The 23398-nt window shown below is 45.5% G+C and overlaps 1 long non-coding RNA gene across 1 annotated transcript in view; it reads right to left on the reverse strand.

Moving 5' to 3' along the window:
* Positions 1-11450: 11450 nt before the first annotated feature.
* Positions 11451-23398, reverse strand: part of LOC106982634 (uncharacterized) — a 34281-nt gene continuing 22333 nt past the window's right edge. The window contains exons 4-5 of the long non-coding RNA XR_003423297.2: positions 17514-17558; positions 11451-14438 (exon numbers count right to left, since the gene is read on the reverse strand). This is a non-coding gene — a long non-coding RNA (uncharacterized LOC106982634). The remainder of the gene's footprint in view (positions 14439-17513; positions 17559-23398) is intronic.

The following is a 23398-nucleotide window of genomic DNA, read 5'->3' on the forward strand; positions in this document are numbered from 1 at the left end:
CCTGCTTTTCCCAGGGCAGGGCAGCTTTTCCAGGCAGTAACATCCCCCATTCCTTGCTCTGAGAGCTGAGAGGCTCAGGGTAACTGTGTCACCGAGGCTGAGACAGCACCTCCAGCAGCTTCCTATGACCTCACCCAGCATCCTCAAGGAGCCTGTCCACCCCTCCCAGGTCTGCCCACCAGCTTCTTCACGTGACATCGGAAGAGTATGTTAACCTTGAACCCTTCCTTCTTCAGCTCAAACCACCCACTGCTCCCATTGACCCAAGTATTTCTTGAGACTGTCTGTCTGGTACCTTAGCCACCTGAGAAATTCAGGCACGAATACTCAATCACTCAATCTTTCAAAATCATAATCATTCAAAGCTACTCTGTACAAACCAGTGGTTTCCTCCAAATTTCTTTTCTGTACAGTCACAGCCTAAATGTCTTAACTAAGGTGCTTCGACGCCACACGCCCCCATCTCTCCACCCAGCAGGCCAGCCCGAGCCTCCCAGGCCTGCGCCCAGGTGGGAGCCCAGCCACAAAAGCTCCTCAGAGCTCCCTAAATGTTAGCCACCCCGTCTCCCTTTGGTAAGGAAGCAGGATCATACTGAACTGTCACTTTCTGACTTTCCACCTGCCAGATTGGGAGGAGGAGGGATCTGAATAAATCTTGTGGGAATCTGGTTAGAAAGGGTGTTATCTCCCAGATTTTGATTAGTGTTTCTTTGCTGTTTAGATATTTTTATTCACAAGTCACATATGTCAGCCTAAGAAATAAAATACACCATAAAGACAATTAGATTCATCCATGAACCCACATGGAAGTAAACACTCCTACCATTTTGATACAGATTCCACTGAACTTTTTCTTCCTGTGCAGCTGTTGATTCACAGGTCATTTTTTCTGAAACATGATGTTGAATGCACTATTGTAACTCATTTTTATCATTTAATAATAATGACAGAGGCATCTGGGTGGCTCAGTTGGTTGAGTGTCTGACCCTTGATTTCCACTTATATCATGATCCCAGGGTGGTGGGATCAAGTCCCCATGGGGCTCCACGTGGAGTGTGGAGCCTGCTCAACAGGCTCTCTCTTCCTCTGTCTCCCCACCCCTCTCCTCTTGTGTGCACGCTCTCTCTCTATACATATAAAATAAAATAAAATAAATAAAATAAGTATCTTTCAATAGTTAAGGAATAGTTTTTTAAGGCAAAATCATGACCCTCCTACAGATATAAAATGAGAGCATGTTGAAGATTTTATTTAACTTGTTATTAATGAGGGAATCATGAAGGCGTTACCGCAGGTTCAAAGAATTCCAAAAAGAAGAGACATTTATAGATCAAGAACACTGAAATGGACTTGCTGATGAACACAGATGTGGTTTCCTCTCCTGGGACAGGGATGTCAAATGAACTTCCACTGGACAGAATTCATTTGCATGTCCATAAAGGATAATTTGCATTGCTATCAGTTCTCTATAATTTATGGAGCTATAAAATAGCTTGAAGGCCAAAAAAAGGCGAAGAAGCCGCTAACCCAAGTGGCTGTGCTCTGCACAGTGCCCAGTTTTCAACGGAAGTCCACATTCTTTTCCCTACCCTATGTCAATAAACGCTTCTGTGCTCTGTCTTTAATGGTTACATATTTTTGTATTATGATGATGTTCCTATAATTCATGTAACCAACTGTTACTGGACTTCTAGTTGTTTCTGATTCTTCACAGTATAAACAATGCAGGGGGAGTCCTTTTACATTGAGCATTTTTTTTTTAATGTTATTCATTTATTTTGAGAGAGAGCATGTGTGTGAGCAGGGGAGGGGCAGAGAGAATCCCATCAGCTCAGAGCTTGATGTGGAGCTTCAACTTACAAACGGTAGGATCATGACCTGAGTCGAAATCAAGAGTTGGATGCTTAACCAGCTAAGCCACCCAGGCACCCCTACTGTGAACATCATTGAGCATTATCTGATTACTTCCTTCAGATAAATTCCTAGAAATGAAAGTCCTGGGTGGAAGGATGTCCACATTTTCAAGGTCAGATACATATTGACAAATGTCCTCTACAACCTTCTTTCTAAACTTTGAGTTCTACCTCAAATCCAAACCCTCAAGCCTGATTTAAGACTCAGAGATTTTACACTCCTTTGGCAAGAAATAATTCTTTGCACCAAAATTTCAATCCACTTCTCTGTAAAATTATCCACTAAAAAAAGATTAACACCACAGGGTGGGAGTCAATGGAGAATTCAAACAAATGTACAGATAATTCAACATAAGCCCTCTTTTCTTCCTGCAATTTCCTCTTTCCTGGCTGGTTCCAAATAATGCACTCCCCTTCTTGTGTCCAGCACAACAGAGATTGTCCCCCAGCCAGCTGCCCTCCTCAGCAGCAAAGAGAAGAGGCCTTCAGAGCACCAGTGTCCTGAGACCTGTCAGGCCTGGTATAAAATTAGCCTGGTTGGGGCACCCGGTTGGTTCAGTCAGTAGAGCATGTGACTCTTGATCTCAGGGTCAAGAGTTTAAGCTCCAAGATAGGGGTAGAGTTTACTTAAAAAAAAAAAAAATAGCCTTGGGGCAGCTGGGTACCTCAGTCTGTTGAGCATCCGACTCTTTGTTTCAGCTCAGGACTTGATCTCAAGGTTCATGGGATTAGGCCCCACATTGGGCTCTGTGCTGGTAGTGCAGAGCCTGCTTGGGATTCTCTCTCTCTCCCTCTCTCTCTCTGTGCCCCTTCCGCAGCTCACTCTCTCTCTCAAAATAGATAAATAAACTTGTAAAAATAAATAAAAATGGGAGCACCTGGGTGGCTCAGTCGGGTAAGCGTCTGACTTTGGCTCAGGTCATGATCTCACAGTTCATGGGTTTGAGCCCCATGTTCGGCTCAGTGCTGACAGCTCGGAAGCTGGAGCCTGCTTCAGATTCTGTGTCTCCCTCTCTCTCTGTCCCTCTCCCGCTCATGCTAGGTATCTCTCTCTCTCAAAAATAAAATAAAAATTAAAAGAATTAATTAAAAAAATTAAAATTAATTAAAATTAAAAAGACAGCAAACCAGAATTTTTAAGAAATAGCCTAGTAACACCCATCAGACAAGGTTGTTGGGAGAATTGGACAACACTGAACTTCACTCGAGCCCCTTTTCCCCAGAAAACAGAAATGGTAAAGAAATTCCCCCCAAACTTGTATATTCCGAGATCCTCCCATCCTTCTGTGTTCTAGGAAACAGCTTGCCGCTGAGAACCACCTTTCCCGAACGACAGAGAAGTCCCCTCTTCCTTCTGACTCCCATACTCGCAGATGAACCCCTAATTGTCTGTGACCAGGCAGGACTCAGCCCCTCCAACCTTCGGTTTCCTGTGCCATAAATGACTGGCTGAATGTTTTCCGCCGAAACTAGCGAGACACAGAGATAAACACTTAGACTGAGACCCTCCCCACCCAATCACAAAAGCCATCTGACTACAAAATTGCCCCATCTATAACTCATCTGCTTCTCCCTAGAAAAGTCTAAGGCAAAAAACTACCTTGCCCCATGAGCTTCTAGAATCTTTGGATCTGGGGAGTTGTCTCTGTTGAAACAGCCTGAACAAAATCGTTGTACTTACTTGTTCGGTTTTGTATTCAGTGGGGATTTTTTGGCTTTAGCACATCTTTCTTAAATCTGAGTTGGATGCTCTTTCTCTCCCAGGAGCTACAGCTGGGGTCATTCCTAGCACTGCTCTCCGGTGGAAAAGCTGAGATTCTGCTACAGGACCAGAGCCCAGCTCTCTGCCCACTTCCTTCCTTCGGAGCTTGGCTCCTACCCCCATGAGTTGTTGCCTGCCATTTGAGGGGGCATCGGGCTGTATAGGCTTCATCTGCAGAGCCTGGTCAAACCGATCGTCCTATGGGGAAGGAGAGGAATGTGAAGTGGGACAGAGAATATCCCTGGAGAATGAGGGTCGGTGGGCTTTGGCAAAGAGTACACTTGGGGGCACCCAGGTGGCTCGGCTGAGTGACTAACTCCTGATTTTGGCTCAGGTCATGATCTCACAATTCATGGGATCAAGCCCCACGTTGGGCTCTGTGCTGGCAGTGCAGAGCCTGCTTGGGATTCTCTCTTTCCTTCTGTCTCTGCCCCTTCCCCATGCACACACGCTCTCTCTCTTCCTCTCTTTCTCTCAGAATAAATAAACATTTTTTTTAAATCTTATTAAAAAAAAAAAAAAGAAAGAGTGCACTTTCAGGTCATAAAGGGGCCAGGAGCCCCAGGTGTGATCCCCTGTGCTCCTGTTGGAGGCCACCTGGCCACCCACGCCTGAGGCTGGGGAGGTCTAATTCTGGAAACTGGCTGAAAGAGCAGGAAGGAGTGAGGGGACAGGACACGGGAAGAACAGGACAGGATACCCAGGCAGAGAGGACATCTCGCTCACACCTGCATTCAACAAACTGCAACTGAATTTATACAACCAAGTCTCAGGGATATTTATGGAATGAATGAATGAATGAATGAACAAACTAATGAAGGAATGAACGAAGAAACGAGGGAAGGAAGGAAGGAAGGAAGGAAGGAAGGAAGGAAGGAAGGAAGGAAGGAAGGAAGGAAGGAATGACAAAGTACTGAACACCAGGAAAAGACTGAAAGAAGATAGAAACTCAGCATACTCAGAAGTCACCTCTAGAGAAGGTGATTCAAATGCAAAAATACCTATGTTATAGGCTTGCATGTGAGATGCTCCATGAAATTCTGTAGAAGTGAAGGAAAAAGACAAGTAATTTTCCTCTAGCCAGGAGGTGCCTTGCTGCAAGTCGGAAGAAAGTTTCTGCCTTGCAAACCCAGCTCCCTGAGCCCAGGGCCTGGCAAACAAAGAGCGAGCTGGCTTTTAACACTACCCCCTTCTCAGTGAAAGGCCCTCAGCTGGTCACCTAGTGCCAGATTCAGCCTGCTTCTCCATGGCGGGTGCTGCATGGAGGAGGTGACATTTGAGTGTGCAGAAAGGACAGGTGGGATTTGGGCAGGTAGAGAGGGGGAGGTGGGTGGCAAGGGGGCTGTTGAGAGCAGAGTGTGGGATAATCCAGGCAGAGTTGTTGGTAAAACAGCATCCTGGGAGTGGGGATGAATGAATGAACGCCGGCTGGGAGCACAGAGATTCTGCTGGAGCGTCCCCTGGGAGGGTCACACCAAGGGTGCCCTCTGGGTGAGTGCTCCCAGGTCACAAACTCAGGCCAGCCCCGCAGGGCAGTCTACTAACTAGAGAGCTCAGGCTTGAGAGCGATCAGGGACTGAATTATGTTCCCCCCAGAATTCATATGTTAAAGAGCTAACCCCAGAACCTTAGAAGGTGATTGCAGGGGCCCCTGGGTGGCTCAGTCAGTTAAGCATCCGACTTCAGCCCAGGTCATGATCTCATGGTTCATGAGTTCAAGCCCCACATAGGGTTTGCTGCTGTCAGCGCAGAGCCTGCTTCAGATGCTCTGTCCCCCTCTCTCCGTCCCTCCCCCTCTGGCACATGCTTGCTCTCCCTCAAAAATAAATAAATAACCCTCAAAAAAAAAAAAAAAACCAACGTGATTGTATTTGGAGACAAAGCCTTTAAGGAGGTAATAAGGTTAAGTGAGGTCACAGGGTGGGGCCCTCATCCTATTGGACAGGCATCCTTACAAGAAGAAGAGACCTCAGGGGTTTGTGCGCACAGAGGAAAATACTTTGTGAGGACACAGGGAGAAGAAGGTGGCCGTCGCAGGCCAAGGAGAGAGGCTGTGGAGGAAGCCAAGCATGCCGACACCTTGATCTCAAATGTCCAGCCTCCAGGACTGTGGGAAATCCTTTTCTGTTGTCTCAGCTGCCCAGTTTAAGGTATCTTGTAATAGCAACCTGGGCTGACAAACACAGGCATGGATGGACCTCAGTCTCCAAACCTCCTCACCGTGTCCCAAATGAGTCACTCAGCCTCTCTCGGCCTGTCTCCTGATCTGAACATGCAAAACCAAGGGAAAGACACATTCCACCCAGGGCAGCAATGAAGTGGGAGTGAAATTGTGTGTGCGATGTGAACGTCTAAGTGAGTGTGCAGATGTTGAAGAAGAGAGTCATTTCTAGAACGAGGTGCATGCCCCTGGGAGTGGGGACGGGAGGAAAGACCAGGACTGGGGCCACAGTCAACAACGCTGTATTTTGCATTTGAAAGTTGCTAAGAGAATAGTTCTTAAAAGTTCTCATCATAAGAGCTATGCGTGATAATAGACGGTAACTAGACTTAATGTAGTAATCATGCCACGATATACACATGTATCAAATCCTTATGTTGCACATTGAAATATGCACAATGTTATATGTAAGTTATACCTCAATGAAAAATAAATATTTAAAAATAAATATTTTTAATGTTTATTTTTGAGAGAGAGAGCACAAGCATGAGCAGGGGAGGTGCAGAGAGGATCCAAAGCAGGCTCTGTGCCAACAGCAGAGAGCCCGACGCGGGGCTCGAACTCACTCGTGAACCGTGAGATCACGACCTGAGCCGAAGTCAGACGCCCAACCAACTGAGCCACCCAGTGGCTCACAAAATTTAATATAATTTTTTTGTATTAAAAAATAAAAATATTTTTTTAAAGACAACCACTGGGGTGGAGGCAGAAAAGAAATAAGAACTTTTTTACATGTATCTCTTACATGTATCTCTTTACATGTATCTCATTATCTCTTTTACATGTATCTCTTCATACATTTGCATTTTTATGTATGGTTTTCATAAACATAACACATGGGAGAAAAAGCATAACAGATAAGTACATACATGTTTCCATATTATGAAAAATATCATCCTTGTACATTTCTACTTTGTTCATGGCTTTTATGTGCTATATGTATAGACTACCTGAGTAAACAGATTTGCATACCCAGGTGCACAGTAGTGCCCCCCCTTATCTGAAGGGATATGTGCCAAGACTCCTTGTGCATGCCTAAAACACACATAGTACCATACCCTGTATATACTGATTTTCCTATACATACATACTCATGATAAAGTTTAATTTATAAATTAGGCACAGTAAGAGAGTAACAATTAATAATAAAATAGAACAATTACAACAATATACTCTAATAAAAGTTACATGAATATGGTCTGTGGTCTCTCTCTCTCTCTCTCTCTCTCTCTCTCAAAATACCTTATTGCAGGGGCACCAGGGTGGCTCAGTCAGTTGAGCATCCGACTTTGGCTCAGGTCATGATCTCGCTGTCCTGTGGGTTTGAACCTCATGTCAGGCAGGTTCCATGCCAGCAATGCAGAGCCTACTTGGGATTCTCTCTATCTCCCCTTTCTCTGGCTCCCCACACTCTCAAAATAAATGAGTGAACTTCTTTTAAAAAAATAAAATAAAATCTTAAGTTAAAACTTAAAACTTAAAAACAAAAACCAAGGGACAAGGGAAAGAAAAGAATGCAATCACCATGACATGCCATCTGGAAACTGGAGGCACCTGTGCCCAGGCCGGCTTTCAGGGCAAGTGTTAGTTGAGACCTTGGAGATGGGGCTTGAACCGTCTTCATGACAGCCTTTGTGAGACTCTGCCAACAGTGGAGGACCTCCCAGCCCTGGACCAGCGTCATCAGCATGGACTCTGCCAGACATGGGCACAGCATCATTGTTCATGGTCCCCTGTCATGATTGTAATGGCAGGAAAGCCTTGCAGCTGATAGAGTATGTGGGAGGCTGCCTTTGAGATCTCCCTGAGATGGCTGGAGATGGACGGAAGGCAGGTGGGGGGTTGGGGAGGGTGGGGGGGGGGAGTGGGCAGGGTAGGGAAGGCTAACGTTCTTGTTCGGGGAGATCAGTGGTTTAGAGCCTCTGTCATACGTGTAAGCGGGGCCTTATTCTGCCATCCCAGACCCGTGGACAGGTGAGGCCCAGTGGCATATGCATTCCATATTTCATCAAATCTCTGCTTTCTGGCGCTGGGGGAGCTCAGTGCTTGGAACCCACGTGGTGAGAGAGTCCAGAGGGCACCGTGAGGACGTCGGGAACGGGTGGGCACGCGCTGACCCTGCTAAAGGTTTTCATCCCTCCAGGTGGGCGGGGCCTGAGAAACATCACACAAACCGGCAGGTCTGAGAGCTTGCAGTGCTGGCTCGTGTGCAGAAAAAAACATTGCCCAGATTTTGGTTTCTGGCACACTCGGAAATCCCCATCTGTGTGACCTTGGACAAGCCACAGTGTCTCTTCTCTGAGTCTCATCTATAAGAGGAGAACGTTCTCTTCCTCGGGGCCAGCAAGGGGAGATCTGTGTATTCAACCCCTCCTCAACCTCCTTCACCCACCTCTGAAGAATGATACTCTGAATATGCAGTCTTCACAGCTCCGGGAATCCCAGTGGTAACCTCAGGGCCATGGCTTCTCCTCCCCCAAACTGTGGCAGGCGGGACGGAGCTGGGGAGGTGAGAGTAGCTGCTGCTACTGAGGCCTTCTTCCAGCATGTTCTCGTTCGGTATCTGGCCAACAGCTTCCAGGCACCAGCAGCCCCTCCCCTTTCAGAGAAGGAAAGCCCCATAGAGGACCAGTTTTGCCATTAGCAACCCCACCCCCACCACCTGGGGTACCCGAGGACCCACCTTTCCGGAGCACCAACTTCTCATCCTCCCGTGAGCCACACAGAGCCAAGGGGTCCTCCCAGGTTCTGCTCCCGCCTACCCCCTCTGAGGACACTGGCCCCACTTCCTCTCTTTTCTCCCTGCTCCGCCCCCACGCCCTCTAGCCTCATTGCCACAGCTGGATCTTACTGCTCCTGAAAGACTTTGGTTCCTTCCCGGGGGTGGACAGAGTCAGGGATCTTGCAGGAGACTTGCCTGGAAGGGCATCTGTCTTCAAAGGGTCGCAAACCCTGGGACCCAGGCCTCCTTTTTCATTTCATGGGAAATGAACATGCATCCAGTTCAGCCAATTCAGCATGCATTTACTAGCATCCACTCCCCGCTAGGCACCTGGAACACAGTCTGCCGTGGCTTGGGCTGCCAAAATGAAATGCCACAGACCGGCTGGCTTAAACAGACATTTACTTCTCATGGTTCCGGAAGCCGGAAGTCCAAAATCAAAGTGCCGGAGGGTTGGTTTCCTCTGAGGCTCTTATCCTTGGCTGGCAGACGGCCACCTCCCTGCTGCCTCCCCACATGATTACTCCCGTGCAGGATGGTCCCTTGTGTCTCTTCTTCTTCTTATAAGGACACAGCCATATTGGATTAAGGGCCACCCTAATAGCCCCATTGCAACTGTATCACCTCTTTTAGGACCTCATTCTCAAATACGGCTACATTCTGAGGTACCGGGCTTTAGAGGTTCAACACATGAGTTTACAGGGGATACAATTCAGCCCGTAACACGGCATTAGCAAGAAATATTCCCTGCTCCTCTGGGAGCTCAGAGGTAAAATGGCCCCTATAATCTAAGGCAGTTTTTCAAAGATCTTGTAGGCAGCCTGAGGTCTGGAAAAGGTAAAAAGCCTGTGGTGGCTCTGGTTGCAGAAGCAGGGGCAGCAACCACACCTCAACCCAGCACCTCCGGGGAGTTCTCAAACCCATGCAGGGTTCACAGTGAGACCTGGAAAAGTAGTAACAGCTGGCATCTCTTAAGCACTTAGTATGGGCCAGGTGCCATTCTAAAAGCGTGAACGCGTTAACTCTCATAACAACCCATGAGGAACTATCATCCCACTTTACAGATGAGAAGGGGAGCACAGAGGAGAAAATGACTTCCCTCCTACACCGGAAGCAAAGTCCTGGAGCCCAGGACCTGTGCTCAGGGGCCTTACAGAAGCCGTGAACTACAGCAGGCATCCCTGATCACAGCACCATCAAATCTGCTGCTGCTGATGATTGAGATGATGGTGTAGAAACTTCACTCCTCAGCACCCTGCAGGGAGGGGCTGCGGGCTCCAGTTTTCTCTTTTCATTTTACCAGTCCTATTTTAAGTGCTTTTTGTTGTAAGACGTCTGTAGTGTTTCTGGAAGTGACATGTGAATTATGAAGGAATAACCCTTTCCTGTGCAGACCCCCTTTATTCGGCTCTTCAGAGGGGAGTGGAGAGATAGCCAGACAGAGTCAGAGAAGGTTTGCTAAAGACATGACCTAGGCATTCAGTCAATGTTAGAAGAAGTCTGTGGGGCTCTTCAAACTGTCGGTCCTGGCTGTGAATCTGTCCCACCATACACTATCTGACACACCAGACAAACGGCATGATTTTTTTTCTGAGTTTTGTTTCCTCATCTGTAAAGCAGGGGATCCCACGGCATGGGGGGTGGGGGGAGGATGCGCACATCAAGTGAAACCTGGAACACCGTAGGGATTTAGTATGCGTGAGTCCCGTGCTGTACAGATGTTCCTGGAGGGAATGTCACCGGAGGCCACTGGCTGGTCTGGGGTCACTCCAAGTAGGAAACTTCTGATGTGCTCTCTTGGCTACCTCTGTCTTGTGGGGAGAGGGCTGGGGACTTTGAACCCCGGTCAGATTACCCCACCTATGGGCCCCCTGCTGGGGACAGAGACAGATGCCTCTGAAGGCGCAATTAAGCATCATTTGCATTTCTTATAGAGAACAGATGCTCATTTCCATCGAAACGTTCCCATATGGCCTGGCCTTGTTGCAATTTCCATTAAGGGCTGGTCTTGAATTTTACAATTAAAGGTGTCCCTCGGCCACTGACAGAAAAGGAACCGAGTTTCCATTTGGTCCCAGAGTTCCTTTGTTTGTCTCAGACAACAGGGAAGCCAGCCCTCTGGCCCAAAGTCCCTGCCCGCTCGCTCTCCCTGTCCTTCCCGCTGTGGGGAAGGGATGGGGCCTGTGCTCCAAACCCCGCTGCACAGGCTCACTTCTGCATGTGGAATCCCCACCTGGGGGACGCCCACATCTGAAGGTAACCACAAGTAACACTTTGCCCACCTCCAGGCAGTCCCTGTGCTTTCCTATTTTTGCAAGAACTGTTCCCCCTTGCCAGCCAGCTGGGCTCCCTTGGGAAGAACCGAACCCTTGGTGTGGCATGTATTTTTTTAGCAACGGGCCGTTCACCTCCTGGCCCTTGCGATTCCCTCCTCCCCAGGTGCTGCCAGATGCTAACTCTTGTGCCCCCAGGCTATGCCCTACATCTGGGACTCAGCCTGCCCTCCCAAATAGCCTCCCAGTTCTCCGCGAGCGCTTTGTCTTCTATCACATGCCTGTCTCCACACCCCATTCCCTCAGGATCTTGATGGGCTCTGAATTCATTCACTGGCTGTGTGACCTGAGTATACATCTCACCCTGTCTGAACCCTTGGCTCCAAATGTTAATTGGGGGTGCTAACACCCACACTGTTGGCTGCTATGATGAGTCCATGAGATAACAAACAGAAAAGTTTCCTTCCCCTTTGCTGAGTGACAGGAAGGTTCCAGGATGGGATGAGGCATGGGCCAAATTTCAGACCCCTGACCACCCTCCACCGAGTGACTGCCCCTGCCCCAGCCCTACAGATCACAGAAAACCTGAGCAGACTCCCCTGTAAGCACTGGGTTTAAAGGAGAACCACTTCCTGCTGCCCCAGGACTCCATGGCTTTCCACAAGTTCACCGAACAAGGCTTAGGGTGCTACGTTGGTGCTCACTGAGAGGTTGCAGCCCTTGGATGGAGGCCGCAAAGAACAGACAGATTTGGTGCATCTTTGCATGTAGCAATTGTTTAACACATGATTTTACAGGGTTAAACCAACCGCCCTACTCAGAACCACCCTCTCACACCCTTTTCCCAGCTGAAAATTTAGTGAACAGGATTCTTTGCTGTGGGACCCACACGGAGGGCATCGGAAGGGCCCTAAGCCAAGAAAGCTAGCTGGCGTCACCTTGGAGCCCAGTCTGTGGGCTCACAGCAGTGAAGTATGTCTGTTCTTTTATGGGTCCCTTAAAACCACCTTCTAAAGAGCCACTTCCAGGGCTGTGGAGCCATCAGGAAAGCTGAACCAATTTTTGCCCTTTGTGCTACTGACGTCAGAGGCACAGCAGGCAGATCAGAACATTGGTGGGATGCTACATTCTGGCACTTTGTGCTAGACTCTGCCGACCACACATGGATGGCTGTTTAGGAGTGATGTAAAAAGTCTGGTGGAAAGAGCCCTGGAGTCATCTGGGATTTTGGAAACATAAGCTTGCCAAGTGTAGCTGACGCTTCTGGTTGCCCACTCAGCACGCATTTCTCGCCCACCCTCCTTTCCTCTTAATTCAGAACAGGCATCTGCCCTCCTTCACTCAGCCTTGTGCTTCTAGAGGGCTCCATATAAGCCCAGGCTGAGGGGCGAGTCCAGATAAGTCTCGGTCAATCATGGATTCCCAAATCTTTGCTGGTGATGGATTTAGATATGGGCACCTGTCATCTTTCTGGCCAACAGGACACAAAGGGAGGTCTACTGGCTGACTCCTGGGAATGTTTTCCTTGCCCTTAAGAAGAGACCTAAACCAGATATAACCTCTTCTTGCTTCAGGACCTTGTGACTGAATATGATGTCTGGACCTGTGCCAGCTACCTGGTCTCTAGCCTCGGGGTGGGTCAGACATATGGAGAGGCATAGAGCCCAAAGACTCACAGAGAAGCAGAGAACTGGAGCCCAGCAACCTCCTGGGCTTGTCCTGCCTATGACCTTCCTATGAAGTTGGGTTGAGGTTGGCCGTGCAGGCTCCCTCCTGATATACTAAGTATGCTTGGTCAAGTCTCTCCGGGCCTCATTTTCTACAATGTATAAAAACAGTTTGCTTTCCTCAAGCTACCCTGGGAAGAATACCTTCATGGTTGATAAATATGGCACCCACCCATACTGGGGTATATAGAAAAAGATCATATTCCTTGACCTACGACCTACGGTGGCAGCTAATAGAATCGTAATAATAGGGTGCTTTTTATTTTGTATATATTAAAAATTCTTTTGGTTGCATTAGTAGTCACACAACTTGAACCTGGCTTACACACAAATGAGAACTAATGATAAGGATATGGGCCTGTCTCACAGCACTCAAAGCTTGGAGTGTGATGTGGTCTTTTTTTTCTTTTTTTAACATTTATTCATTTTTGAGAGACAGAGAGAAACAGAGTGTGAATGGAGGAGGGGCAGAGAGAGAGGGAGACACAGAATCCGAAGCAGGCTCCAGGCTCTGAGCTGTCAGCACAGAGCCCAACGCAGGGCTCGAACTCACGAAACCGTGAGATCATGACCTGAGCTGAGATCGGACGCTTAACTGACTGAGCACCCCAGGCTCCCCAGAGTGTGATTTGGTCTAAAGAACACATTCAAATCCACATTCCAGATGCCATCAGACCACCCCCTCTACACTGTGTTGAATAATGTCCCCCAGACTTTGTGTCTGCGTGGAAGCTCAGTGACTTTATCTGTAAATAGGGTCTTTGCAGATGTGATTGGTTAAATTAAGATGAGGTCATGCTGGGTTAGGGTGGAGTTTCAACGCGGTGACTGGTGCCTGTATAAGAAGATATGCAGAAGGCACATAGAGAGAAGTGGTGTGAAAACACACAGGTGAGAATGCCATGTGACGACAGAGGTAGAAGTATCGAAGTGCTAAGTCCACGAGGCAAGAAAACCCAATGAGTGCCAAGAGCCACCCGAAGCCAGAAAACAATGCAAGGAAGGACCCGCCCCTAGAGCCTTCAGAGGAAGCATGGCCCTAACGTCTTGATTTCAGGCTTCTAACCTCCACAACTGTGAGAAAATAAATTTCTGTTGTTTTAAGCTACCAGGTTTGTGGTGATTTGTTAGGGCAGCCCCAGGGAACTACTACGCACACCTTCTACTCGTCTGTTCATCCTGGTTATATGGGTTTCTCTTTTCCCTCTGGCCACAGACCAACCCGTGTCCTCCTTCACTCCTCCTTAACGTAGCTGCCACACAGCCACATAGCACATAGCTGCCAAAGCTTGCGGATTTGACACTTGCCAATCAAGCTCCGAGGAAGGGGGTGTTTTCAAGCTTATCTATCAACAAACAATGGGGTAGAAAAAGAAAGAAAGCAAACTGATTCTTAAAAAGCCACAAGTCTAGGCTGAGCTATGAAAGGCTTGAGGATGGTCACCAGTGTTTTGGAAGTGCTAATGACACAATTGGAAGTAAATGATTGGTTGTCCTTACCCCGCGCTGTCTGCCTAGAATCATGAGTGGATGGTATTCAGCTCTGTGCAAGGGGCACAGAAGTGACCAAATTGGGGCACCTGGCTGGCTCAGTCAGAGCATGCGACCTTTGATCTCAGGGTCATGAGTTCAAGCCCCACATGGGGCATGGAACCTACTCAAAAAAATTCTTTTAATAAAATAAAATAGAAGTGGCCAAATAAAACTGTGCTCTTGTTTGAATCTTCATCTCTGCAGACATTTCCCAGTTACAGTGAGGAAACTGAGGCACGTTATCAGACACTTCCACAGTGAATCCACTTTGTCCAACTTCATTATTTCTGGCAAAGACAGAATCACATGATAAAAAAAACTGAGTAGATACAGATAAACAGCCAAAATATGCCCACATTTATCTTAGAAAGTCTCGGCCACATCTGCACGGAAATGGCTGAAGCAAGTCTTCAGAGGCTGGTTGGTTAGTATTTCCACAAGAAGAACTCCAGTGATGTACTGAGAGGTAAGAAACTTTTAGCAACTTCTTGGCCATCTTCCTGGGCTGCTGGGTAATAACCTATACTGGTGAAGGCTCATCAAATCTCTGTATGCAAATTTCACAACTTTGTAGAATCATTACCACAAAATTTCCTGTCTAGCCACCCATATTGCTTACAAATAACAGGTACAAAGCCTTGGTTACTGAAGGGGACTTTTCAGAACTACTTTGAGCCCTTTTGAAAAGTCAAGTTATTCCCCAGGTGTATTCCTGCATAATCGGTGTGATTTTTAAAAGATATTCCGGGTCTCTTCTTGTGGCAAAGTAAGTTCCTTTGGTGGGGTTTCTCAAGCAGCCTACAGTCATCATTAATTTCAGCCTTTTCCATGGCAGATCAATCCTGAGATCAAACATAGATGCCTTCCTGTCAATAACTGCCCCAATACACTGCTACAAAGTGGCCAAGATAATGTGATAAAAACCTATTGAAATGACAACAGTTTTCCACATGAAATGCATCCTTTGTGGGCAGATCATCCATATTCATTAGTGAGTAGTTTACATTCTTTAGGCAGTTTCTCTCTCAGTCACCCTCTCCACACCAAGTTTGAGACGCAATCTGATCTCGCATTACACAGGCAGTAACTGTGAAATTTCATCCTCTCTGCATCCCAGCATCCTGTAGACTTGGGGGAGCCCACTGTGAGAGAGTGTCCAGTGTAGAGGGGCGGGGGCTGGGGATCAACATTCACTGTGGTTCTTCAAGAGTTTTTAAACAGAATATCATCATTAGGACAGAAGGAAAGAGTCCCCTGATCCATAAAACAGTGCCGTAGTTCAACATGTGGGTTTGCTCTTACAAGAGTCCCCAGAAAGCAGAAAGATAACATGTTGGAAGGATTTGAGATGCTAACAATCCACATGAAGTGCTTAGCACAGTGCCTGATACGTGATGGGCACTCAATGAATGTTAACTGCTCTTATTATTTGAAATGATGGAGTTTCTTTCTTAACATCCAGGATAATTCCTTGCACTTCCATAGCAGCCTAATCTCTAGACGACAGTGTTCTTGGGCAGAAGAAGCTGGTACCTAACATTCTGTGGCCAAATACAGCTCCAGACCCACAAGGTGCAGCAACCACAGCAATCCATAGGGGCTGCCTTCCCGGAAATCTACTAACCTCTCCTGGGAAGCCAAAAGCCTGCTTGACGCTCCCAGCCCCCACCCAACCCCTGATGCTCTGAGTTCAAGGCCAGGGAATGCCCCTTTTTAGTCAACATAACATGGTTCAGCAACAGCTACCATTTGTAAAGATAAATGCAAAAGAAAATGAGTAGCCCTGGGAAGGCTTCAGGCACTTGCTTTAAGTTTTAGTAGGTTCAGCATAGACTGCACGAGCTGTTCCTTAGGAGCTGTGAGCCCTTGAACGGTAGTCATGGCAGCAGAAGTAAAACCTGGAAGTCCATTGTTTGTTATTTCCTTTTTTTCTCCACTTCTGTGTCTGATATATCTCAGTGATACAAGGCATCCTGACTTGGTTCTGGGTGGTCTTCCTCTGTTGACCTCATCATTGAAACACTTTGCTACCCCCTCGGAATCCTGGGAGGAGAGGTTATAAAGCATCAAGAAACTTTAGGAGCTACAGGGACTCCTGAAAGTATCCCAAGACCAGTGATTGGGTATCTGTTGATGAGCTTGGGCAAGGTCAAGTATTGCTACATCTGCCTCCTCCCAGAAGAGGTGAGAGGCTGTGCACTAAGCCCCAGGCATATGACATGGGTGCTGCCTTCATCCAACATCTGTAGATTTCCCCAGTTACACCGAAATCTTTAAGCTCAAAGAACCCCAGCTCCTCTGTGGACTACCTGTGAGAAAATTGAGCAGCCTCAGTTCCTTCATCTGTAAAATGGGAATAATAATTGTATCTACTTGGGGAGCCTGGGTGGCTCAGTCGGTTGAGCATCCGACTTCGGCTCAGGTCATGATCTCACAGCTCGCGAGTTCGAGACCCTTGTCTGGCTCTGTGCTGACAGCTCAGAGCCTGGAGCCTGCTTCAGATTCTGTGTCTCCCTCTCTCTCTGCCCCGCCCCCACTCATACTCTGATTCTCTCTCTCTCAAAATAAGTAAACATAAACAAACTTTAAAAAAATAATTGTATCTACCCTATAAGGTTATTGTGAGGTGGAAAAGTATATGTTAAACATTTAGCACAGCATTAGGCAAATGGTAAATGCCCAACAGAGGTAGCCCCTGCTCTTTGAAAGTTTGCATTATGCCACTTTACATTTTTTTAAACTTTTCTTAAATGTTTATTTATTTGTTTTTGAGAGAGAGCACGAGCAGGGGAGGGGCAGAGAAAAAGAGGGAGACAGAGAATCTGAAGCAGCCTCCAAGCTATCAGCACAGAGCCCAACGCAGGGCTAGATCTCGGGGAACCAAGAGATCATGATCTGAGCCAAACTTGGATGCTTACCCAACTGAGCCACCCAGGCACCCCCTTTACTTTTTTTTTTTTTTTTAACATGCCACTTTGCTTTTAAGAAAAACCTACACTGGTACCTGCTGTTGCTAACCAAAAGAAACTTACGAATATTTTTGTTTTTACCAAAAAAAAAGGTGAGAAGCAAAAACCCTGTTGAATGTTTGTTTTGCAGTGAACCGCTGTAGAGGCAGCACCCACCGCCAAGCCCCTGCTCCCAGAACTGCACTCATATGCCAGCATCAGCCTGCAGAGGTCTGAACTGTGTCTGCGAGCACCTGTGCTTTATCTCGATTTATTTTGTGCATCCGTTCGCAAGACGTGTCCTAAGGTATCAGAAAAACCTCAGAGGTTACTTTTTGGGCCTGGGAACACTCAAAACCTTTTCCATATAAATTAATAGTAATTGCTTCTTTGCTTTATGCTATTTCAACTTACGAAAGTTTTCATAGGAATGTTCTACTTTCAGATAGCCAGGGAGACCTGTATAGAGAAGAAACAGAAAAAAAGAGAGAGAATGAGAAAAGCCATTACCAGGGCAAGTATTACCAGCCATTCAGTACCTTCTAGTGACACTTGTAGCATAGATCACGGATTTGTAATCTGGAGTTCATGACTCCTTAGAGGAACTTAATTAAATCGTATGTTTATGAGCATTTTCTTTATGCTTTCTTCTTGTGAGAAGTCACAAGCTTTCACCAGATTCTCAGATTCCCTGCTCTGGAAAAGATTAAGAACTACCATAGGTTCTATTTCTTAAAAAGAAATTCCTTCTTTTAAGGAATCACTGGGTTCTACTCCTGAATCCAAGACTACACGGTATGTTAACTAACTCGAATTTAAATGAAAAAAATAAAAATTAAAAAAAGAAAGCTGTTCTGGGGTGCCTGAGTAGCTTAGTCGGTTAAGCATCTGACTTCAGCTCGGGTCATGATCTCACGGTTCGTGGGTTCAGGTCATGCGTCGGGCTCTGTGCTGGTGGTGCAGAGCCTGCTTGGGATTCTCTCTTTCTCCCTCTCACTCTCTGCCCCTCTCCCGCTTGCACAATAAATAAATAAATAAATAAATAAAGCCCTCTATCTCATACCCATTAGGATGGCTGCTATCAAACAACAAAATAGCAAGTGCTGTTGAGGACAGGGAGATTGGAATGCTTGTGGTAGGGATGTAAAACAGGGTAGCCACTGTGGAAAACAATATCACAGTTTCTCAAAACAGTAACCTAGAATAGCCATCTAATCCAACGATGCCACTTCTGAGTGCATAGCCAAAAGAATTGAAAGCAGGGTCCCAAAAAGATATCTGCACGCCATGTTCATGGCCAAGATATGGAAGAGACCCAAGGGTCCATCAATGGATGAGTGGATAAACAAAACAGGGCCTGCAAACAATGGAATATTATTCTATCGGCCTGCCATCACAAAATGCCATAGAATGGGTAGCATCTACAACACGAATTTATTTTCTCCTAGTTCTGGAGGCTAAAACTCCAAGATCAGGTTTCTGGCTAGTTTGGGTCTGGTGAGAGCTCTCTTCCTGGCTTGCAGAAGGCCACCTTCTTGCTACGTCCTCACATGGGCTTTTCCTTGATGTTTGCACAGAGACACAGAGACTGAGCTCTCTGGTGTCTCTTCTCATAAGGACACTAATCCTATCAGATCACGGTCCTACCCTTATACCATCCACAAACATTCAGTTCATGACAATTACTCATCCTTTAAAAGGAAGGAAATTCTGACACTTGCAACAATATGGATCCATTGTGAGGACACTGTGCTGAATGAAATAAACCAGTGGCAAAGACAAACCGTGTATAATTCCACTTCTAGGAGGGAACTAGTAGTTAAATTTATAGAGACAGAAAGTAGATTGATGGTTTCCAGGGGCTGAGGGTGGGAAAGAAAGGAATGGGGACTTATTTTAACGGACACAAAGTTTTAGTTTTACAAGATGAAAGGAGTTTTGGAGATTGGTTGCACAACAATATGGATGTGCTTAATACTGTTGAACTGTACATTTGAAAATGGTTAAGATGACAAATTTTATGTGAGGTGCATTTTACTAAAGTTTAAAAAATATGAAACAAATAAATAAAGCCCCACTGAGGGCATTGTTCAATTCTTGCCCCGACTGGAGCATATACCTTGAAATGAGATAGACCTGGGCTTATCTCTGACCTTCCAGTCGACCTGAGCATGAACTTGAACAATCTACAAAAATGCTCTTAAACCAGGAGCACCTGGGTGGCTCAGTCAGTTGAGCGTCCAACTCTTGCCCACATTGAGCTGTGCTGAGTGTGGATCCTGCTTGGGATTCTCTCTCTCTCTCTCTCTCTCTCTCCCTTTGCCCCTCTCCCCTGCTCACACACACTCTCTCTCTCAAAATAAATAAACACTTTTTTTAAAAAAACGTTCTTAAACCAAAATGTACATTTTATCTTTCAAGTGACTAAATCTTATTGAGCACCGGATTCCCTAAAGACTTGTTTGGGCCTCTATCAACAAATTTCCAGTGGTCAGGCTGTTTAACAGCCCTGGAATGGGTTCTCCAGCCTTTGCTAGACTTGGTAACCTGAACTGGTCCATGAATTTTTGGGACTGTGCACTTTCTCTGTTCCGCGTGTTTATTCCAGATAGCATTTTGTTTCAGAAATAAAGAACATCACCCCACTGGCATTAAACTTGGTGAGGTTGTTTGCCAACACGGTACCTCATGAAGCTACCATGAACACCTGACAAAGACCCTTTTGGTTATTTAGACACATCTGGTCCAACTCTGTAATAGAATCATTGAAACCAGGCTCTTAGTTTCACATCAGAGAGTAGCTGGAATTCACCCCATGAGATGTTTGACACAGAAGGGCCTCAGCAATCATTTCTTCTCTCCCCCTTGCATTTAAACATGAGGAAATGGAGGCCCTAAGAGGGTTAAGGGACTTGTTTAGTAGAAATTAAAGGTAGGAAAAGGAATCAAACCCAGGCCTTTGGAGACCAAGTTCAGACATATTTCTACTATAACAGGTTGCCTAACAAAAATATAAGTGCCTCATGAGTTTCCAAGCCATCTCTGCTCAGAAACCTAGCCAATCTTCTCCGTATTGCTTCAGCTTTAATATATGCACTGTCAAAGGGAACATATATAAAAATGAACATTGTTAGCGATGATAATTAAATCCTGGACTCATCTCTACATTCTGCTATAACGGCACGCATCACATCATCTTATAAGTGTCTCTTTGCTGGCCCACCTCCCCTTCCTCCTCCACCAGACTGTAGATCCCCTGACAACAGCGATTGTCTTATCCCCACCCCCGAGCACAGTACCTGATACAAGGCTGACCCCAGATAGATGGCAGTTAGACCATTGATTGGGCAAGCGAGGTATGTACCGTCTATAATGGCAAATATTCATTTCACCCCTTAGTCCTAGAGGAAGCCAGGTGTCTGGGAAAACCTATGGCATATGCAGAGGCCCCAGTGAATTGCCAGAGCATAAGAGAATTCTGCAGATGCCTTGCAGGGTTTTTTTTGTTTTATTGCTTTATAATAAAATTAAAGCCTCATATGCATGTCAGGAAGCAGAATGGCTGAATCAAATATTTTAGCATGTTGCGAATTTTAAGCATAAGATCTGCTCTATTTTCAGAATTAAGTCAGTTATTCATTAATCCTTTATGTATCAAGAACCAGGGTGGCCCAGCCAAAGATACGCCATCTGGCAACCAAAAGCGATTTCAAAATAAGCTTAACTCCTTCATTTACGTTTCTCAAAAACCATGAAGTGGAACTTTAATATACAGTCCAGAGAAGCCATTATTAGAAAGGCCTGACCATTTCCTGACCATTTCCCTCGCTTTCCTGTCATTGCTTCAGTACCGGCACGCTTCCGGATCAAAGTGGTGGAATCACACCACAAAATGATCTCTCCCACCCCCAACCTGTAAAACAGTCCTTAATTCATTTTAAAAAGGTATAAGCCCTCACTAGAAAAGAGAATAAGCAGCAGGACACAAATAGAAGATTTCAGCAGTATTCTGCAAGATGGGTAGCCCCTGGAGGGACCCACAAGAACAACTACTGAGTGAGCAGAAGTCCCAACCAAGAGTGGCGTGGCCAGCATTACGCTCAGAAAGGCTCTCAGCCTGCCTTGAAGGCCTACAGAGAGGCTTGAGATTCAGAAACACTTGGTAGAAGTGACATGTGAGGCTGCCACAGAGAATTTCAGAAGATGTATATATGGAGCTAGTGACCTCACCACCACCGTCCCCTGACACCATACCTCACACACACATGTAGGAACACAGACACCTGGAAGCAATACAAATTCCCTCCAGGCAAACAATCAGACAACTTCTCCTTAAAGCAATTGAATGTTCCAGGGAAAAGAACTCTGTGTTCTGGCATTGAGAGGCCCAAGATAATAGAGAGCAGTCTTCCTGATCCCCCTGAGACAAAGCCTTCCATTCGAGAAGCCCCACCTACAAGGCGCAAAAGGATGTAATCCTTCTGAAGGGATATGTAGCAATACCGAACAAAATCACATACGCACTTGTTCTCTGACCATCAAGTCCGCTTCCACGAATTTACTGAATGATACATACTCAAAACCATGCATAAGGCTATTCGCTACAACTGTATTTTTAAAAGGTATAAGCCCTCACTAGAAAAGAGTGTATTTGGTGGGGTTTTTTCTTCAGTTTTTATTCAAATTCCAGTTCGCTAACATACAGGGTAATATTAGTTTTAGGTATACAATATAGTGATTCAACACTTCCATTCTTCACAACCGTACTCCTTGAAACCCATCACCGATTTAACGCATCCCCCACCTACCGCCTGTCTGGTAACTATCAGTTTGTTCTCTGTACTTAAGAATCTGTTTCTTGGTTTGCCTCTCTCTTGCTCTCTCTTTTTTCCCCTTTGGTCGTTTGTTTCATAAATTACACATATGAGTGAAATTATATGGATTTGTCTTTGACTGACTTATTTTGCTTAGCATAATAGTCTCTAGTCCCATCCTTGCATCGCAAATGACAAGATTGCCTTCTTTTTATGGCCGAGTAGTATTCCATTGTGTATTTATATATATACATATATAGATATACACATATATGTACACCACATCTTCCTTATCCATTCATCAATCAACGAAGACCTGGGCTGTTTCCATAATTTGGCTATTGTACACAATGCTGCTATAAATAAAATAATGGGGTGCATGTATCCCTTTGACTTAGCATTTCTGTATTCTTTGGGTAAATACCTTGTAGTGCAATTGCTAGGTCATAGAGTAGTTCTGTTTTTATCTTTTTTGGAAACTTCCATACTGTTCTCCAGAGTGGCCACACCAGTTTGCATTACCACCAACAGTCAAGAAGTTTCCTCTTTCTTCACATCCTCACCAACACCTGGTGTTTCTTGTGTTGTTGATTTTAGTCATACTGACAGTGTAAGGTGACATCTCATTGTAGTTTTGACTTGTACTTCCCTCATGATAAGTGATATTGAGCATCTTTTCATGTGTCTGTTGGCCATATATATATATATATATATATATATATACATATCTTCTTTGGAAAAATGTCTATTCATGTCTTCTGTTCAGTTTTTAATTGGATTATTCATTTTTTATGTGTTGAGTTGTATAAGTTCTTTATAGATCTTGGATATGAACCTTTATCGGAAATGTCATGTGCAAATATCTTCTCCTATTCTGTGGGTTATGTTTTAGTTTTGTTGATTGTTTCCTTCACTGTGCAGAAGCTGATTATTCTGATGAGATCCCAATAGTTTATTTTTGCTTTTGTTTCCCTTGCCTCAGGAGACATATCTTGAAAGAAGTTACTATGGCCAATGTCAAAGAAGTTACTGGCTGTGTTCTCTTCTAGGATTTTTATGGTTTCAGGTCTCACATTTAGGTCTTTAACAGATTTTGAGTTTATTTTTGCATATGGGGTAAGACAGTGGTCCAGTTTCATTCTTTCCCATGTAGCTGTCCAGTGTTCCCAGCACCACTTGTTGAAGAGCCTGTCTTTTCCCATTATATACTCTTTTCTGCTTTGTCAAAGATTAATTGACTATACAGTTGTGCATTTATTTCTGGGTTTTCTTTTCTGTTCTATTGATCTATGTGTCTACTTTTATGCCAGCACCATAGTGTTTTGATTACTACAGCTTTCTGGTATACCTTTGAGTCCAGAATTATGATGTTTCCAGCTTTGCTTTGCTTTTTCAAGATTGCTTTGGCTATTCAGGTCATTTGTGCTTCCATACAAGGTTTAGAATTGTTTGTTCTAGCTTTGTGAAAAATGTGGTTGGTATTTT

The sequence above is a fragment of the Acinonyx jubatus genome, chromosome B3 (genome assembly GCF_027475565.1).
Source record: "Acinonyx jubatus isolate Ajub_Pintada_27869175 chromosome B3, VMU_Ajub_asm_v1.0, whole genome shotgun sequence".
In the NCBI taxonomy this organism is placed as follows: Eukaryota; Metazoa; Chordata; class Mammalia; order Carnivora; family Felidae; genus Acinonyx; species Acinonyx jubatus.